General features: G+C 46.2%; 1 protein-coding gene across 4 annotated transcripts in view; it reads left to right on the top strand.

Annotated features, from left to right (window-relative positions):
• The first annotated feature begins 1,303 nt into the window (after positions 1-1,303).
• The window catches only part of ZMAT4 (zinc finger matrin-type 4), a 197,467-nt gene continuing 183,131 nt past the window's right edge, over positions 1,304-15,639 (top strand). For 3 of the 4 annotated variants that reach the window (XM_048513190.1, XM_048513191.1, XM_048513192.1), the window contains exon 1: positions 1,310-1,431. The gene's annotated coding sequence lies outside the window, so the exon portion shown is untranslated. Of the gene's footprint in view, positions 1,432-15,639 lie in introns of all 4 variants that reach the window. The other variant, XM_048513189.1, reaches the window with a different exon arrangement.

The following is a 15,639-nucleotide window of genomic DNA, read 5'->3' as shown; positions in this document are numbered from 1 at the left end:
GGGCTTGCTTCTGAGTAAACCCTCCTAGGGTCGTGATTCACCCGTTGGAAGAGTTGCATGGTTGTTTCAAAACAAAGCCACCGACTACCACTAAGCTTACTCCCGAGTAACGCACGCCTTGGAGCCAACTGTTTTTCTAAACGAAAACCTCAGTATTCAGGTTAAATTGCCGTGTTGGCACTTTGCGATAAATAAGTGGTTTTTGGGTTGCAATTTGGGCACTTGGCACGAAAAGGTTCGCCATCACTGGCATAGCAGATGACAAGCTTTGGGTGAGGGGACTCACGGTCGCTTCTTCTGCTTAGTTGTTCTCCCAGGCAGCTTGTTTGTACATTTTAAACTCTTGCATGTCACTTGGGCTGTTCTTGGACAGAAAGGCAAAGTATATCTCACAAAGGCAAACTAATGGTTGTGGGTCAATCCTGGCTGTTTGTCAGGGCAATGACCAAAAATGTTGGCCTTGCCTGCATGGCTTTCAAGCTCTTGAAGCCCTTGTATGCCCCTGATTTTATTGCTGTCAGTCAGAACAGGGAGTTAATAAATAAAAGCTAAAGGGTTTATAAACAAAGCTCTATACAGTGTGGGAACACACCACAGTCCCTAGAAAATCTACAGAACGTGTTGCATTAACAATGCAATCTTAGTCTCTATTTCTTAAAGACAAAATGTGTGTTTCTAATCCTCATGTCTGCAAAAGTGTGTCTAGGAGTAAGGGGGCAATGTTTGCTGAAATCTGAGAAGGTAGCGAGGAAGCTGCATGAGATTTTCAATGGCTAAAGAATGGAACAGCGTTGTTGACAATTCTTTCCCACTTTCCATAATTAGGAAAAACAATAGTAACGTTTGCTAAATCATAAACAAGTGCAGGGTGGACTTTTTTCCCCTTTCCCTTTGCAAAATGTGAGCAAAGTCTGCCAGTGCGCTCACAGTTTCTGAAAAAAAAAAGTATAGATTACGGAATCCAGCCAAGTCTAAGAACTCTGCTCTATGCAGTACCCCGAAAGGTGCCGTTCCTCCAGTCGGCCCGCGGGCCCGGTAGGGCAGGTGGGCTCGCAACCTTTGCCAGGACTTCCTTCGCTTCCCTTGACCCCAGCAAGCACTGCCCCAAATCCAGAGCTCGTCTTCAGAGCACGCAATTAGCCTTCCCCGATGCTCTTGATAATAACAGCAACTGAATAGCGAGGAAGGCAGGCTGTAGCCAATGGAGGCTCGCCCCGGGGCCGGCCAGCCAATCCGTGCTGTCGGAGGCGGAGCTTGAGCTCCGGCAAATAATTACTAAGTGAATTCCCAGCACAGTCGGTCCGGGCTGCCGAAAGATCTGGCTGCAGCGCGAGAGGGAAACCGGAGTCCTGCGCTGGCGTTTTCTGAAGCATCCCTGGACCGGCTCCCGGGGCTCCTTTGGCGCCGTTCATCCCGAGCCACGAGCGGAAGGTACTGCTGTTTGGGGGCCTGTTGTCTCCTGGTCCGCGTCGCTTTTGCAGCCGGGGGAAAAAAGTTTATTAGGGAACCGACGCCGTTGCAGAATCTTTGTGCATCTCTGTGTTAAAATGTGCAAAGCAAGGGGCAGACGCAGCGCTTTCGTTTAAGCCTCCGGCCCAAGAAGCATGGGAATGAATGTGTTGCTTTGCCCCCCTAACTTTAGGGTAGGTGCAGCGTTAGGTGGCAGGCTTTGGTGTACTACATTAGGAATGCGCCTAAGATTGTCAAGACTTTAAAAAATAAGGGAAAGGGTTTGACTGTGTGTATGAGATCAGTGGGTGAGGTCTACTCTTTGGGATTCAGAGCATCCTAAAATTGCAGGTGGTAATTGTTTTTACCTGGTTTTTTTCCCTTTGAAAAATGGTTTAAGGCTCTTTGAAAAGAGCTTTCAAACTTTGCCCCCCCCCTCCCCCCCGTGCTTCATCTAGGTTGTTCCACAACACTGCTTGAAGTTTCTTTGGGACATTGCAGATCTGTCCAGGCAGCAGGAGGCTGGTGCTGCTCTGTGGCTTATGGACAAGGTCAGAAAACTTTTCAGTTCAGGTACCCTTCAGTGATAAGCCATTGGGGGGGGGGGGGTCAGCGCTATCAGTCCTTTCAGCTACTCTGTAGCAGGAGAGGAATTTTGGCAGATGCAGCTTCTCAGGCCAGAGTACCGCAGCAATGAGAAAAGCGGTACCTGCTGGTATCTTTTCTGTGTAATAGCTATTTGCGGTATGGGACCCCTGATCACTCTGGTTTTTATGACCCTTGGGGAGCCTGTGCAAAACTGTCAAGTTGCGCACATGGCTGTGATGCTCCACATCAACTGAGCAGTCTTGGGCTTAAAGAATGAGCAGCACTCCGGCCGAGTGTTAGTGTTAGCAGCCTGGACAGAAGACAGTGGCCCACAGTACACCTGCTACTTCTTCTGGCTCGTCCTGTGTGCTTGGAACTGTAGCTTGGCACACAGGAATTTGGTAGGTTAATATTTGCCAACCATTTATCTTAGTGCCTACAAAAGTTTTACCAGTGACATACGAGCCCAAGTTGCTGTGAAAGGCAGTAGTGTGACTGAAAGGAGCGGCCATGCCTCAGGGGTATGTGAACTGTCAACTCCTCTGTACAGTATCACTGCAGTTGAAGAAATTCTGGACTCTGCAAGAAAGGGTCAAAATAAGCCATACGCGTTTTCACACATGAGTTTTAAAGTGCCTCTGTTGCTTCTCTCTTTGTGCACGTGTGAATGTGTTAACCTAAGGCTGGAAGCAGAACGAAGCATGCTCTTTCTTCTAGTTAATGTAAATCTTGCCTTGGAATTAACTAATGCGTAAAGCATAATCTGTGCTCTAAGTTTCATGTGTAAGACTGGGTGCATTTTAACTTTGCCCTAGCGGCATTACAGCAGTGGTATCATCTTAGGTTGATATTATAACATTGGAGCTTCAGGATCTTCTCTTGAATGAAACAAACTGCATGCACGCATCTGAGGCAATCTCCATGTTTCCCCCCACTTTAAATTCCCTGCATCTGAAACCAAAGCAAAAGCCCACCCGCAGACCCATACTGAAGGGATAGTGGAGACCTGGAGTTCCATGTAATATCTTTAAGAACTGATTAGCTGACCCTTATGGGAGTGGCCTGCAGCCCTATGGGGAGTGGCTTCCACGAAGGTCTTAAGTCAGAACCATTCTGAGCATAAAACAAATCAGAGTAACAAACACTTTGAAGATGGATGATACAAAACCAAAAAAGCCCACTGCCTAGGGTGCATGTGTGTGTTTTTTATGTTCTGTCTGACCAAATAAGTTTTGCAGGTTTTCGAAGCCCCATAGAAACCTCCAAAACCCTGGTTGACCAGAGATAATTGGAACATGAGTGGACCTTAGGACCAATTATGCCGCTCTCATACTGTACCTGGGAAGGAAAAAACCTGTCACCTACCTTTTATCTTATCCCTAGGAAGGGCAGCTGCTTCAGCCCGAACTAAGCAAAGGCATGAACAGGCTTAATAATCACCCCAAAATAAAATAAATCATCCATTTGTCCTTTCCAGAGTCTGCATTTTCATTCAAACAGGACTGCTGAGAGCCCCCATAGGCCACTGGCAAGATTCTCTCTGTCTCCTCCTTACACTGTTCAGTCTGAACCTTAACTATCATCTGAAAGCAAGCTTCATGACTTGCCCAGTGGCAGGGAACCCCGGGTGTCCAAGATCCTGGGATTTTGTCCCCCTCCCCCCTTCTCTTCCACAGCTCTGCGTACAGGCACGTGTTTAAATAAACCTCAACAGGCGGTCCCTGCAAGCCAATTGAAAAGGCACACAAGCGCTGACAGTAGAAGACAATTCCCTCTAGGAATGTGTGCCTTTGGAGCAGCTCACAAGGATCTCCTCCTCCTCCCCTTCCGTGATCTGTCAGTGCCCCAATCCGATGGCTGGGAGCTGAGCATTTGATGAGGCATATCGGCCGAGGGTTTCCAGCGGTGCAGATGGATTCCTCCTTAAGAGTCTTTGTTTGCTTGCCGGAGACACATTCAGGCTGCTTTTCTGCAGGGTCTGCTGTGAACTGGCATGGGCGGGGGCTTTTGATTTGATACAGAATATTAGGAGAGATTGCCTGCAACTCCTTTTCAACCAATGACTCATCTGCCGTATAAAGAGAACAGGGAAGGGGGGGAGGGGAGATGGGAGCTTGGGAAAGGCAAAACGGGTCTCTTTGCCCCCTTCTCTCACTCCTAGGGGGGGATCTGCAATGTGCAAAGAGTGAATTGCAGCAAGAACTGTGGTGAGTGCAAGAGAGCCACCTGCTCACACTGCTGCAGTACAGGCAAAGGGGCTCCATCAAGTCACTTTCAATTGCTCCAGCTTGGCAGGCCCTGATCAGCAGTGAGCTATTTGTGTGTGTGTGGGGGGGGGGGGGGGGGGAACCCCATTCATAAAGTGGATTGCCAACCGGTCCCCTTTTAGGGGCCAGCACTCTTGTACTCTAACGTTTGTGAGGGGCCACCAGTTTTCCCAGGGGCCTGGATTTCAGTCTCCTTTGCTTACTTGTGGCTTACTTCTTCTACCTGGAGAAATAGTCAAGGTGAGGTATGTGGGCAAAGATAACCACAGCAGCTAAGTCCAAGAAGGATATGCTTAAAAAGCTCTCCACCTTAGAAACCTCGACCTCTTGAAAGCAAAACTAAACAATGGAAAGCAGCCCTGCCGAAGAATTTAATAAATCAGATTTTACAGATAACAGACTTTCTGCTAGTTAACTTCATGCAAAATTCTAGTGTGGATACCAGAGGCTCCTGTTTGGGAGAAACCGCCGGAAAATTTTGAAGGACACAAAGAAAATTGCAGTAAGAGAAGCAAAATTCCTCAGGAACATTCTGTGTGTTCTAAAATCTTTCCGCTTGGAGGCCGCCTGATTTCTCCATGAGGGGTTCTCCCAAGGATAATGTATGAGCCTTTCTTCCTCTGGTTGGTCCTTGGTTGTCTCTAGTTTCTTTTCAGTAACATTGCACTTTCTCTGCAACTGATACAAAGGATGTTATGAAGAAATGAAAACTGCCCTTAAAAGAGCTATCCGAAATGGGAGAACGGGTGTCTCCTGGAGTACTATGTAGATGGATTACTGAGCCATTGGAGTTGAAGATCTATATTCAGTGCTGGAGCTATATCTGAAGCTCAGAGCATCAGGAATTGGGGTCTAGAATCTAGGAAAGGCTGCCATTTTTGAGGGGGCATTCCTTTACTAAGAAATTTGGCAATGTATTGGGTGGGAGGCATGGAATTAGTGAGGTCACAGATACACGGGTGTGTAAATAGCTTTGCAGTGCTTGGCTGCAAGGGTTCATTTCGGGCTGCTTTTGCCAGATTGTAGAGGTACATTGGAATAGGAGAAGATAAGATCAGAGTTAAACTGGGGTTTCTGTTCCATGTGAATACACTTGCCCAGCCAACCAAGTTCTTATTAGATGGTGATTTAAGGCAAGCTAGTTGTGTCCCCTGTCCTCATCTTAAATCTCTGGTAGGAGCAGCCTCTTGGCTACTGCTCATTTTGTGTGTGGGTATGGGTGTGTTTGTAGTAACCATGACCTGGATGGCCCAGACTAACCCGATTCCACGAAGTCTCAGAAACTAAGCAGGGTCAGTCTTGACTAGTACTTGGATAAGAGACCACCAAGGAAGTCCAGGGTTTCTATGAAGAGGCAGGCAATAGCAAACCACCTCTGAACATTTCTTGCCTTGAAAATCCTACAGGATTGTCATAAGTTGGCTGCAGCTTGACTGCACTTTACACGACCAATGGGAGCACTCAAGAGACTTTGGCCGTTTCTGCACGGCCGTAAGGGTGCCTCCACGCCGGCAAGAATTCCGCCGGCGTGGAGGCGGAGGCCGTTTGCATGCAATCATGCGGGCGGCCTCCAGAGAGGCCGGCAGACGGCAGGCGGCTCCGCACAGAGCCGCCTCTTCCCCCTTCCCCGTTCCACTCACCGTGTCCCCGTCGTCGGCCTGCTGGCCGTCGCAGCCCCGCCCACGCTGCCCTCCGACCTCCAGGGGGCGGAGGACAGCGTGGGCGGGGCTGCGACGGCCAGCAGGCCGACGACGGGGACACGGTGAGTGGAACGGGGAAGGGAAACAGCGTGTTCCCGGCGGTGCTGTTCGCATCGTGCCGCCGGGAACAGGCTGTGGAAGGAAAAACAACCCTTTAAAGGGTTGTTTTTCAGGGCGGCTTGACACCGCCCTGGGGGAGAGGGAGCGGAGTCAGGTCGGCGCTGCTGTGTTGCAGCAGTGCCGCCTGTGCGAATGGCTCCCTGGGGACGGCGTTTATCCCGTCCCCAGGGCGCCATTAATGGGCCGTGCGGAAACGGCCGATGCAAAGAGGATTTCATGGTTACATCTGGCCACAAGCATTTGGATGCCCTGGGAACTCAGCTAGCCCAGGAGGGGTTGGTTGTGGAAACAGGTTTTTTTTTTCACACACCCCACTTCCCTGGACTGTAGGACATCTGGTGGATAGCCTTTTTCAGAGACTTGTGATGAGAAGCAATTATGTTTCTGTGCTATGATTTATTCATAAATATACAAGTTGAACACACAGCACAGACAGGCCTACAGACAAAGCTAATCTTTAAAGCAGTATTACGCCCTCCAAAAATGTGCCTCAAATCTTCCCCTCTGCCCAGCCTGATGCAATACTCAGATTTTAGTTTTCTTTGTTACAGTTCCAATTGTTTCTCTTTCATCCCCACCCAAGTAGATAGGGTGCGTTCAATAGCTAGCAGCCACTAGTCGTAAAATCCCTAACCCTTTCAAATGAGTATTTTTAAAGCACTAATGCCTATTGCAGAAACAATGGAAACTTAACAAGCTTAGAGGAAAGGGCATTTTTCTCCCTCAACACAATGCAAAGGCATTTTCATTTTAGTTTTAAGGGGCTCTGATAAAACAATGTGAGGCAAGCCCGCAGGATGTCTTGTGATATTTCAGAGATGGCTACCCCAAGCAGTTGGGCAGGATCCCAGAGCTGCATCCCATAATTCATTTGGGCACCACGATTTCTCTGAAATTGTGCAGTGCATAGATCTAGAACAGTGGTTCTCAACCTTTGTAATGCCCCAACCCTTTAATACAGTTCCTCATGTTGTGGTGACCCCTAACCCTAACATTTATCCATTTTACAGATGGAGAACATTAATGCAGAGAGTCTTAGGCGACCCCTGTGAAAGGGTCGTTCGACCCCCAAGTTGAGAACCACTGATCTAGAGAGTCCTTGACAGTGACAAACTCTCTGGCCCTGTCCAGAACGGCCTGGTTCTAAATGTGCCCACAGACCCATCTAGTTCTGCAGATTTCTGACACCTGGTGATCTCCTGCTACTCTCTCTGAAACCTGGTCAGCATTTCTACTTCCATTATCATCTTCATCTGTGGCTCTGTTAGTGATGATGTGATGTTCTTGGTCAAATGTCTCACCTGCCAAAGGCATCGATCTGGTTTTGATGCCCTCATGAGAATGTAGAGAAAAAAGTTTGGAGACAATTTTGGGGTACTTTGCCACACCATCTGCATGCTGTGCTGACAGATCTTCTGAAAAGCAACTTGTATGTGTGCACCATGGAGATTTCATTAATGCTTGTCAGCTTTTATTAATGCTTCAGACAGATGATGGTGTTCCCACCCAGCAACTTAAGGTGGTATGCTAGAACCATTATTTGTCTATAGTATGCATATTCATCTCATATGTTCTGCAGGAATTCATGTTACCTTCCCAGATATGATGACAGAATAAAAGAAGTGTGTTACTCATGCAGCCCTTCTTTTTCTTTAAAGCAGGAGTCTCTAACCTGTGGCCCTCCAGATGTTCATGGACTTCAGTTCCCATCAGCTCTGCCAATTGGCCATGTTGGCAGGGGCTGATGGGAATTGTAGCCCAGGAACATCTGGAGGGCACAGGTTGAATCACAACATAGATCCTAATCTCTTCACGCTGATAGTTCTGGCCTTAGTTTCTGACCTTTGTAGTTAAAGTGTGTCAGGTAGAAAATACTGGGAAAGATCTTTCTCTTCCCTAATCCCTGGAAATCCACTGCCAAGCTCCACTGTTCTGATCACTTAGTACTGAGCTGGGTACTCCATCTTCTTATTGAAAGGGCAGCAGCCCGGGCTCTGCTCAGATGTTGCAAACAGATTTCTGTTTTGTTAGTGACGGACATAAATCTGGTCCTGCCTTCCCCCCTTCTTGGTTAAGAGCCAAAGAAACAAAGTTGAGCATTTGAATGTCAGGCTTAATTGGAGTGAGACAGAAGAATTCTCTCTTTGGTTTCAGTGTGTTGTGTAAATGGGGGGAGGGAGGGAGCAGGTGAGTCTGGTAGTTCAGCAGGTTTGTGCCTGAATCATCTTGCTGGCTGCATACCTGCTTTGCCTGCAGAAGATGCCAGGTTCAATCCCAGGCACCCTCAGTTAAAGGATCTCAGGTAACAGAAAGCCCCTTGCCTGAGAGCTGCTCCTCATTAGAAGCAGACAGTACCTGGTTGAGGGGCAGCTTCCTGTACTGGGAGAAGTTAGAGCTCCATAGTCAAGGTGCACAATGCTTAGTATGCAGAAGATTCTTGGTTCAATCTTGATTTTTAACTCTGAAAGCAAGTGTTGGGAGTGACCCTGCCCTGATTCAGGTGCTGGACAGCTCCTGAGACAATGGAAAGCACCGAGACCAGTGGCTCAGCTCGATATTAGAAATTGGAGGACGTCAAAAAATGTCTCCGTGTTCCAGAGGGGGTGAGACTTCCCCTTCTGGCAGCCCTCCAGTTTCCCTCTCATGTTGCTTGAGGGGTTTCCCCCATCCTTAGAAGTAGCATTTCAGTGGCCATTTGGGGCTGTCTCAAGAGGGGGAGGGGGGGAAGTTCCACATAATTTAGATAGGATCTAATCTAGTGCATGTTCACATCTCAGTATGTGCGTGGCTTCATCTTCTGCTCCTTTAACTATGCTATCCTGAGCCAGGTCTCCGCAATGTTCTCCTTGCTGTCTGTCTTGCCAAGAACTCCCTCCCTGGACCTCCATGGCATCTTTTTTTCTGCTTGACAACTTTCGTTGACCAAGAAACCTATGGCTCAACACTTACATTCCCCCTCCTCAACTGAAGCAAAGCTGAAGGACACTGCGTCTCAACGGTATGAACTGTTGAGTTGTGTTTGATATACTCCTAAAATAACCCTTTATATTTATATAAAGCCCTGATGCCATGATATAAATGAGCAAATATACATGGGAGTAAATATTCCCAAGCAAAGATGCTTATGTTGTAGCATTTTTAACTCTCTTAAAATCTGTTTTCTGTTCCCTGTCCAAGTTTCTGTGCCTGGTGACAGTAAAATGCACCTGTCCTGTAGGATTGCAGCATTTGTGTCCAGTCCTCAGCAAGGCGCTGAGCCAAAATTCCTTCTCCTTGACAGCCGCCTTCTGTTACACTAAGTAATTTCTAGCCATCCTTCCCCATCCCCAGAGATTTACCTGGGAAGATTAATGCCTTGTTCTGCTTCAGCCACTGATCTTTTTGGGATCCTACTGCAAAGTTATCTCCCCTCTCTATAGGATATTTGCTGCTTTGACATAGGCAGGTCCTGAATCACGGCAAAAACCCTCCTGTAATCAGAAATGATTATACTTTAGACTGTTTTCCTTTTCAAAGCAATTATCTGCTTTCAATGTTAGATGCCCAGGCTCACGGAAAACAGTCCTGTTCTACATTCAGCAGATTGCAGGATAGAAGATCCCTGCAGACCCGCTCTGTGTTCAACTATCTTGTTTTGTTATTGAAGTATCTGAAAAGATTGGTTGAAGATAAGCAGTAATGAATTTCCTGATAGGTTCCAAGATGACTATTGGGAATCTTAACAAAAAAATCACTCCTAGAATTTAATGAGTAATTCAATAGTATATGGGGTAACAGCTTAAATCCCATTCCAAATTACAGCTGATGGAAAGAGTTTTGTTAGTAGTGTATAGGTTTTCCACCTACCCCCACCTGCTGCAGCTCAAAGTGCCCCTGAAATGATACTGTTGGGAGAACAGGGAGTTCTGGTGTAGGAGAGGCATGTGGAAATATGTGGTAGGATCCAACCCAATACTAGTCAACCTCTTGGCGGAATGGCATTTTTGGATCTCATCTCATGGTTTGGATTCAGCCCATTAAGTCTAAATTAACATATTGTAGACAATTGATGGAAAGAAGGTCTGTACAGAATAAATATTTAAAATGGTCACGGCTTGCTTTTTCGAAACAGTAAATATTGTGATTGTGTTAAATCATATGCTCTTCCAATACTAGCATGAGGGTTTGAATGGATGTTTGTGATAATTGTTGTTAGATGTGTATGATTAGTGAACGTATTTTAATGTGAGGCGAATATTATGCAGGTTATATGGTGGAGCGCTAATGCTTTGGTAAGTGCATCAAGTTACATTGATTATGTGACAGCACATGTGGAGAATCTGTAGGAATGCCAGGTGTTGCAACTCCTCAGTGAATGGGTTTGAGACAGGGTGTGTAGAAACCAGAAGGCAAGCAAAGGAAAGCGTATGAGAACACAGCGAAGACAGTTAGGTAACATGTCCCCTTCTTGTGACCTTGAGAAGGCAGCATTTAACTGAATGCAGTCTATGTATGCCAGCCAGCCTGCCTGGAAAATTGCCATCACTAAATCATTCTTTTTCCAGACAAAGGATAAATCCTGTATCTGTAAATGGTCTACAGAACAGGAACCACATAGTGCTTTAGGAAAACACACTCTGTAGTCTCGAAAGATGGTACATTTCTTGCTTTTGATGAACTGGATCCATAGATCCTACATGCACATGCCCAAATTTCACATGCGTGTCTGTACATGCGCACTCTGCCTGACCCTGTGCAAGCACTGGGTCATTACTGACCCATGCAGTGACATTACATCACAACAATTACTGGGCAAACTAGGTGATTTGCCAGTGCCTTCCCCAGTCCTTTACACTTTACCCCTAGCAAGCTAGGTACCCATTTTACCAACCCTGGAAGGTTGGAAGGCTGAGTCAACCTTGAACCAGCTACCTGGAATCAACTTCCATCAGGATTGAGCTCTGGTCGTGAGCTGAGCTTTGACTGCAGTGCTGAAGCTTACCACTCTGTGCTACGGGGCCCTTCATTAGGAAGGGTCAAATCTGGAGCAAATATGAAGAAAGACACTGAATAGGGAACTGCAGTTAATCACAGCTCCCTGATAAGTGTGCCTGGCTAACAGTTGTGTATAGCATTCCCCTTTTAAAGTGTACTTACACTTTAAATATACATCTACCTCCATTTGTAAAGAATCTGGACTCAAGAATATATCAGCTGGCAAAATGTTGCTTGGAACCTCTGCCTTCAAATTGTAGATGGAGGATTTAATGACTGACTCCTTCTTTAGATGTAGTTTGGAACTCTGTGCATGTAAAATGCTATTGTTTAAAAGAGGAGTGTTCTAGTCTGGCTTTCTTCCTGTCGTGTTAGATTCTTCTTTCTCTTTTTCTCTCTCTGCAGTCTCCTATTTTACCCCCTGTTGACCTGTTTCTCTAGACTTACAGGGATTCCGAGGAAGACCCTGCCCATTTTCTCAAATGGGCTAAGCTCTGGTGGGTGCAGTCTGGGCCTTAATCATAAACCTTTGACCCAAAGTCTTAAGTTGTAGCCTGCTTTCTTTTAAGTTCCTAATCGCTTTTCCTTCAGCTTTATTGTCCTGTTTTTCTTTTCTTGTTAATTCACTTGCCCATAGGGCACCGTGGCCTGGTTGCTTGCATACCGTAAACACCCTATTACTGCCACTGCTGATTGGGCTTACTGCTATTTCCCAGTGTTATATGTTTCATGTTTCAAGACCTCGGACTGTAATCAGCGCAAGGTTGCCTGTATTTTAGGGATACAACTAAGTGGGTTGCAAGAGAACTGTAATAATCTCACACCTTTATTTTAAAACAGTTGCAGGGTGTGCATGTCTGATTTAGTTTAACCAACAGCTTTAGGATATGGGAAGAAGAGTAACTCCCCCAACCCATTCTTTCCATGTAGAAATCTTTAAGCTGTTCTTAGCCCAGTGGGGAAGAATTATAAGTTCCTAGTCTTTTCCCCTGTGAGGCTCACAGTAACTGAGGATGGGGCAGTTCCTCTTGAGAAAATGAAACCAGGGAAAAATTTAACCTTGTTTCCTGTACACTCTGCTCCAGTCAGCCCTTATGGCTGCTTTTAACTAAAATAACAGCACCAAGACTGCCAGACATGACTCTTTCAGTCTTATATCTAGTTGCGCCCTGAGTTGGACCAAGCTATATTTGAAGCAGGAAACATGAGACTTAGGAATCTCCTCAAGGTAGAACAATAAAAAAGACTTTAAAAACAAATTGCCTCGGAGAAGGAGCCAGCGTGGTGTAGTGGTCAAGAGTGATGCACTCTGATCTGGAGAACTGGGTTAGGATTCCCCATTCCTCCACATGAAGCCTTCTGGGTGACCTTGGGCTAGTCACAGTTCTCGCAGAACTCTCTCAGCCCAGTTACCTCACAAGGTGGCTGTTGTGGCGAGGGGCAGAAAAGGAGTTTGTAAGGCCCTTTGAAATTCCTTAAAGGTATAGAAAAGTGGAGTATAAAACCCAACTCTTCTTAAAGGACCCTGATCCCTAGTGTAGGGAGCGTGGAAGGAAGAGGAAGATGAAAGTGAGGGTCACCAGCTTGCAAAAGCACACTACTTATGCAAAGTGTGGGTTGTTGGCTTGTGATGGCTCCCAACTGCTAACTCTATGTGAAGTGAGGGCTGGGGCAGGCTAAGCCTGCCTTCCTCCCACACAAAGTGTGGGCTGATGGTGTTGAGGACCACCTGCCCTGCTTGCAGTGAGGACCTTTAGTTAAGCCTGTGTGCCATGCTCTGTCTTCAACTGGTGCCTACACCCTTCAGCAACCCCTTCCTGAACCAAGTCTAAGATGCTGGTGGTTAAGGCTGTCTGTCCCACACAATGTGAAAGCTGGCAGCTAAATCGGCCCCTCCCCTCATAAAGTGAGAGCCACTGGCTAAGTCCACCAGCCTCTCCCGTGCAAAGCGAGTTCCACCAGCTTGCTTGGGGTTGCTCTGTCTTGCCTCTCTTGGGGTCCTGGTGGCGAGGGGAGTGGACCCTCTGGCCAGCAGCTCACTTGGACTGCTCCCAACGCCCTTTAAGCCCCATATCTGTGGGAGCTCTATGAATGAACATGAACTCATCTTTCGAAGTCACGTAAGTAGGCAGCAACACATGCAAGGCTGGAATGCTAGTGAGAAAACATACAACTTCCCAAGGAAGGATAAAAAACCCAAGGAAGCTACTGCTTTTGTTAAGGGGGATATATATGTTCCTGTCTAGTGTGTTGAGCAAATATATGGGGGAGGGGAACAGCAATGGTCAAATACTTGGAAGTCTACGGTGGCTATTGGCACTTTTGCATGTGTAAGACAGCCTTAAGATCTTGACAATCAAAATTCACCCAAAACACCCAAGATGATTTAGGTCAATGGTTCTCAACCTGGGAGTCGGGACCCCTTTGGGGGTCGAATGACCCTTTCATAGGGGTCACCTAAGACTCTCTGCATCAGTGTTCTCCATCTGTAAAATGGATAAATGTTAGGGTTGGGGGTCACCACAACATGAGGAACTGTATTAAAGGGCATTAAAGCGGCATTGGGAAGGTTGAGAACCACTGATTTAGGTTATCTAGAATTCATTATCTGGATTACAAACACTGGGTTGGCTCACAGAAAGCTAATCATGGTTTGGCATTAGGACCTAAATGCGAGTGGTGGTGAGAAAATAAATCTACTTATCTCAGGCAGTGAGGATTTCACACCTATTTTCATGATACGTTTTATTTATGAAATTTCAGAAATCAATAGATAATTCCTTATTCCTTTCCCTTCCTTCCCTTTTTTTCCGCATCCCCCTCAGTTAGATTGCTTTAGTGCCATCAGGGGGGCACGCCAAGGACTGATGTTTTAATCTATGTATTCATTGTAAGCTGCCCTGAGCCCATCATGGGGATGGGCAAGCTATAAATCAGTCAATCAATTAATAAATGCTTATGGGATGAAAAGATTTGTAGCGTGGTACCTTCTTAATGGGACCAACTAAAAAAAATCATGCAACACTTTAAACACTTTTCTGTCTTTTGTACACAGCTGATACAAAATCAGTCATCAATTTAAACAGTAATAATTTTGAACTTTGTCAGTATGGCAGGAAAGAAAATGAACAGTTTGTGCTTGCTTGCTTGCAAGAATCTACACCAGAAACTGGGATTTTTGAACCAAAACAAAGAGTTCATGAAATGTGTTAGCATTCCTCCTATTCAGCTGTTTAGCACATAATGTGTCTTCTGCTGCTGTGTCTGATTGCACTTTAGCTCTTTCTTGAAAATCAATTTTTTTGAAATCAGGTTACTTCTGGTGAAATCTTCATAATGGCCGATTACGCTTAGATCTTTGCTGCATAGTGAAGGCCAATGTTCACCGCAGCACGATTTCTTATATGGAATATTTTCTGGAGCCCCACTTTCACTTCCCACTCTCTTCGCGGCAAGCAAACCCACTTACAGCATTATTTAAATCTTGCTTCACCGCCAGAGTGGGACAGATTTGGCCCTGACAACTCTCTGCACTTTCAAAGGCTGGGGTTGAAACTACTGAATAAAACGAGAGGGGCACTTTTTGCTCCCCTCCCCCATTTGTGCAAATGGTCACCTTTTATATATTTCAGGGTAGTAGTATTTACTCTGGCTTCCGCTTTCTTCAGTGATGCTGTCCAGACTCTTTACATGACACAATGATACTACTGGAAGTTGGTGAATATGATCACACAATTCGGTATGAGCCCTGTCTCGGAAACTAAGTAAGGTTGACCCTGGTTAGTATTAGGATAGGAAACTACCAAACGAGTGTTTCACAGAGGAAGGCAAGACATCTCCATTTGACTTTTATCTTGAAAACCTAATGGGGTCTCCATAAGTTGGCTGTGACTTGATGACCGTTTCCACCACCAACACCACCAGCACCACATAATTGTTGACGTTGTGGGGAGAAATGTGTACGTTGTGATGGAAATCCATTCCTGATGCAGATTTTTGACTCTATTTTTGACTGGTGACCTTGGACTAGTCACAGTTCTCCTGAGCTCTCTCAGCCCCACCTACCTCACAGGGTGTTTGTGGTGAGGGGGGAAGGGAAAGGAGCTTGTCAGCCCCTTTGAGTCTCCTTGCAGGAGAGAAAGGGGGGATATAAATCCAACCCTCCTCTCCCCTTCTTCTTCTAAAAAGCAAATGCAAGAGATTCATATTTTGTCTTCAATCCTGGGAAGTTCTTTCCACATACATACTGAGCTACAAAACCTTTTTTTTTTAAACTGCACCCACCCCACACTGCAATTGTTCTATGCCATGTTGCTGGACCTGGGCTGGGCAACTTCATTTGGGAAGACAGACCTGGGGGGTGGGGTGGGAATGAGATCCCTCCCTCTTGCCCAGTGCTGTGTCCCCAATCTAAACCAGAGTTTCCTGTGGCTGCTTTTTAGGATCAAAGAACATGACAGCAGATTTCCAAGAAATAGTGAGATATGACCGTTGGACGGCAACTGAGAGTACGGGCCAATTAATGAATAAAGGCCTATAAG

The sequence above is a fragment of the Sphaerodactylus townsendi genome, linkage group LG12 (genome assembly GCF_021028975.2).
Source record: "Sphaerodactylus townsendi isolate TG3544 linkage group LG12, MPM_Stown_v2.3, whole genome shotgun sequence".
Taxonomy (NCBI): domain Eukaryota; kingdom Metazoa; phylum Chordata; class Lepidosauria; order Squamata; family Sphaerodactylidae; genus Sphaerodactylus; species Sphaerodactylus townsendi.
This window is presented reverse-complemented; position numbering and strand designations above follow the sequence as displayed.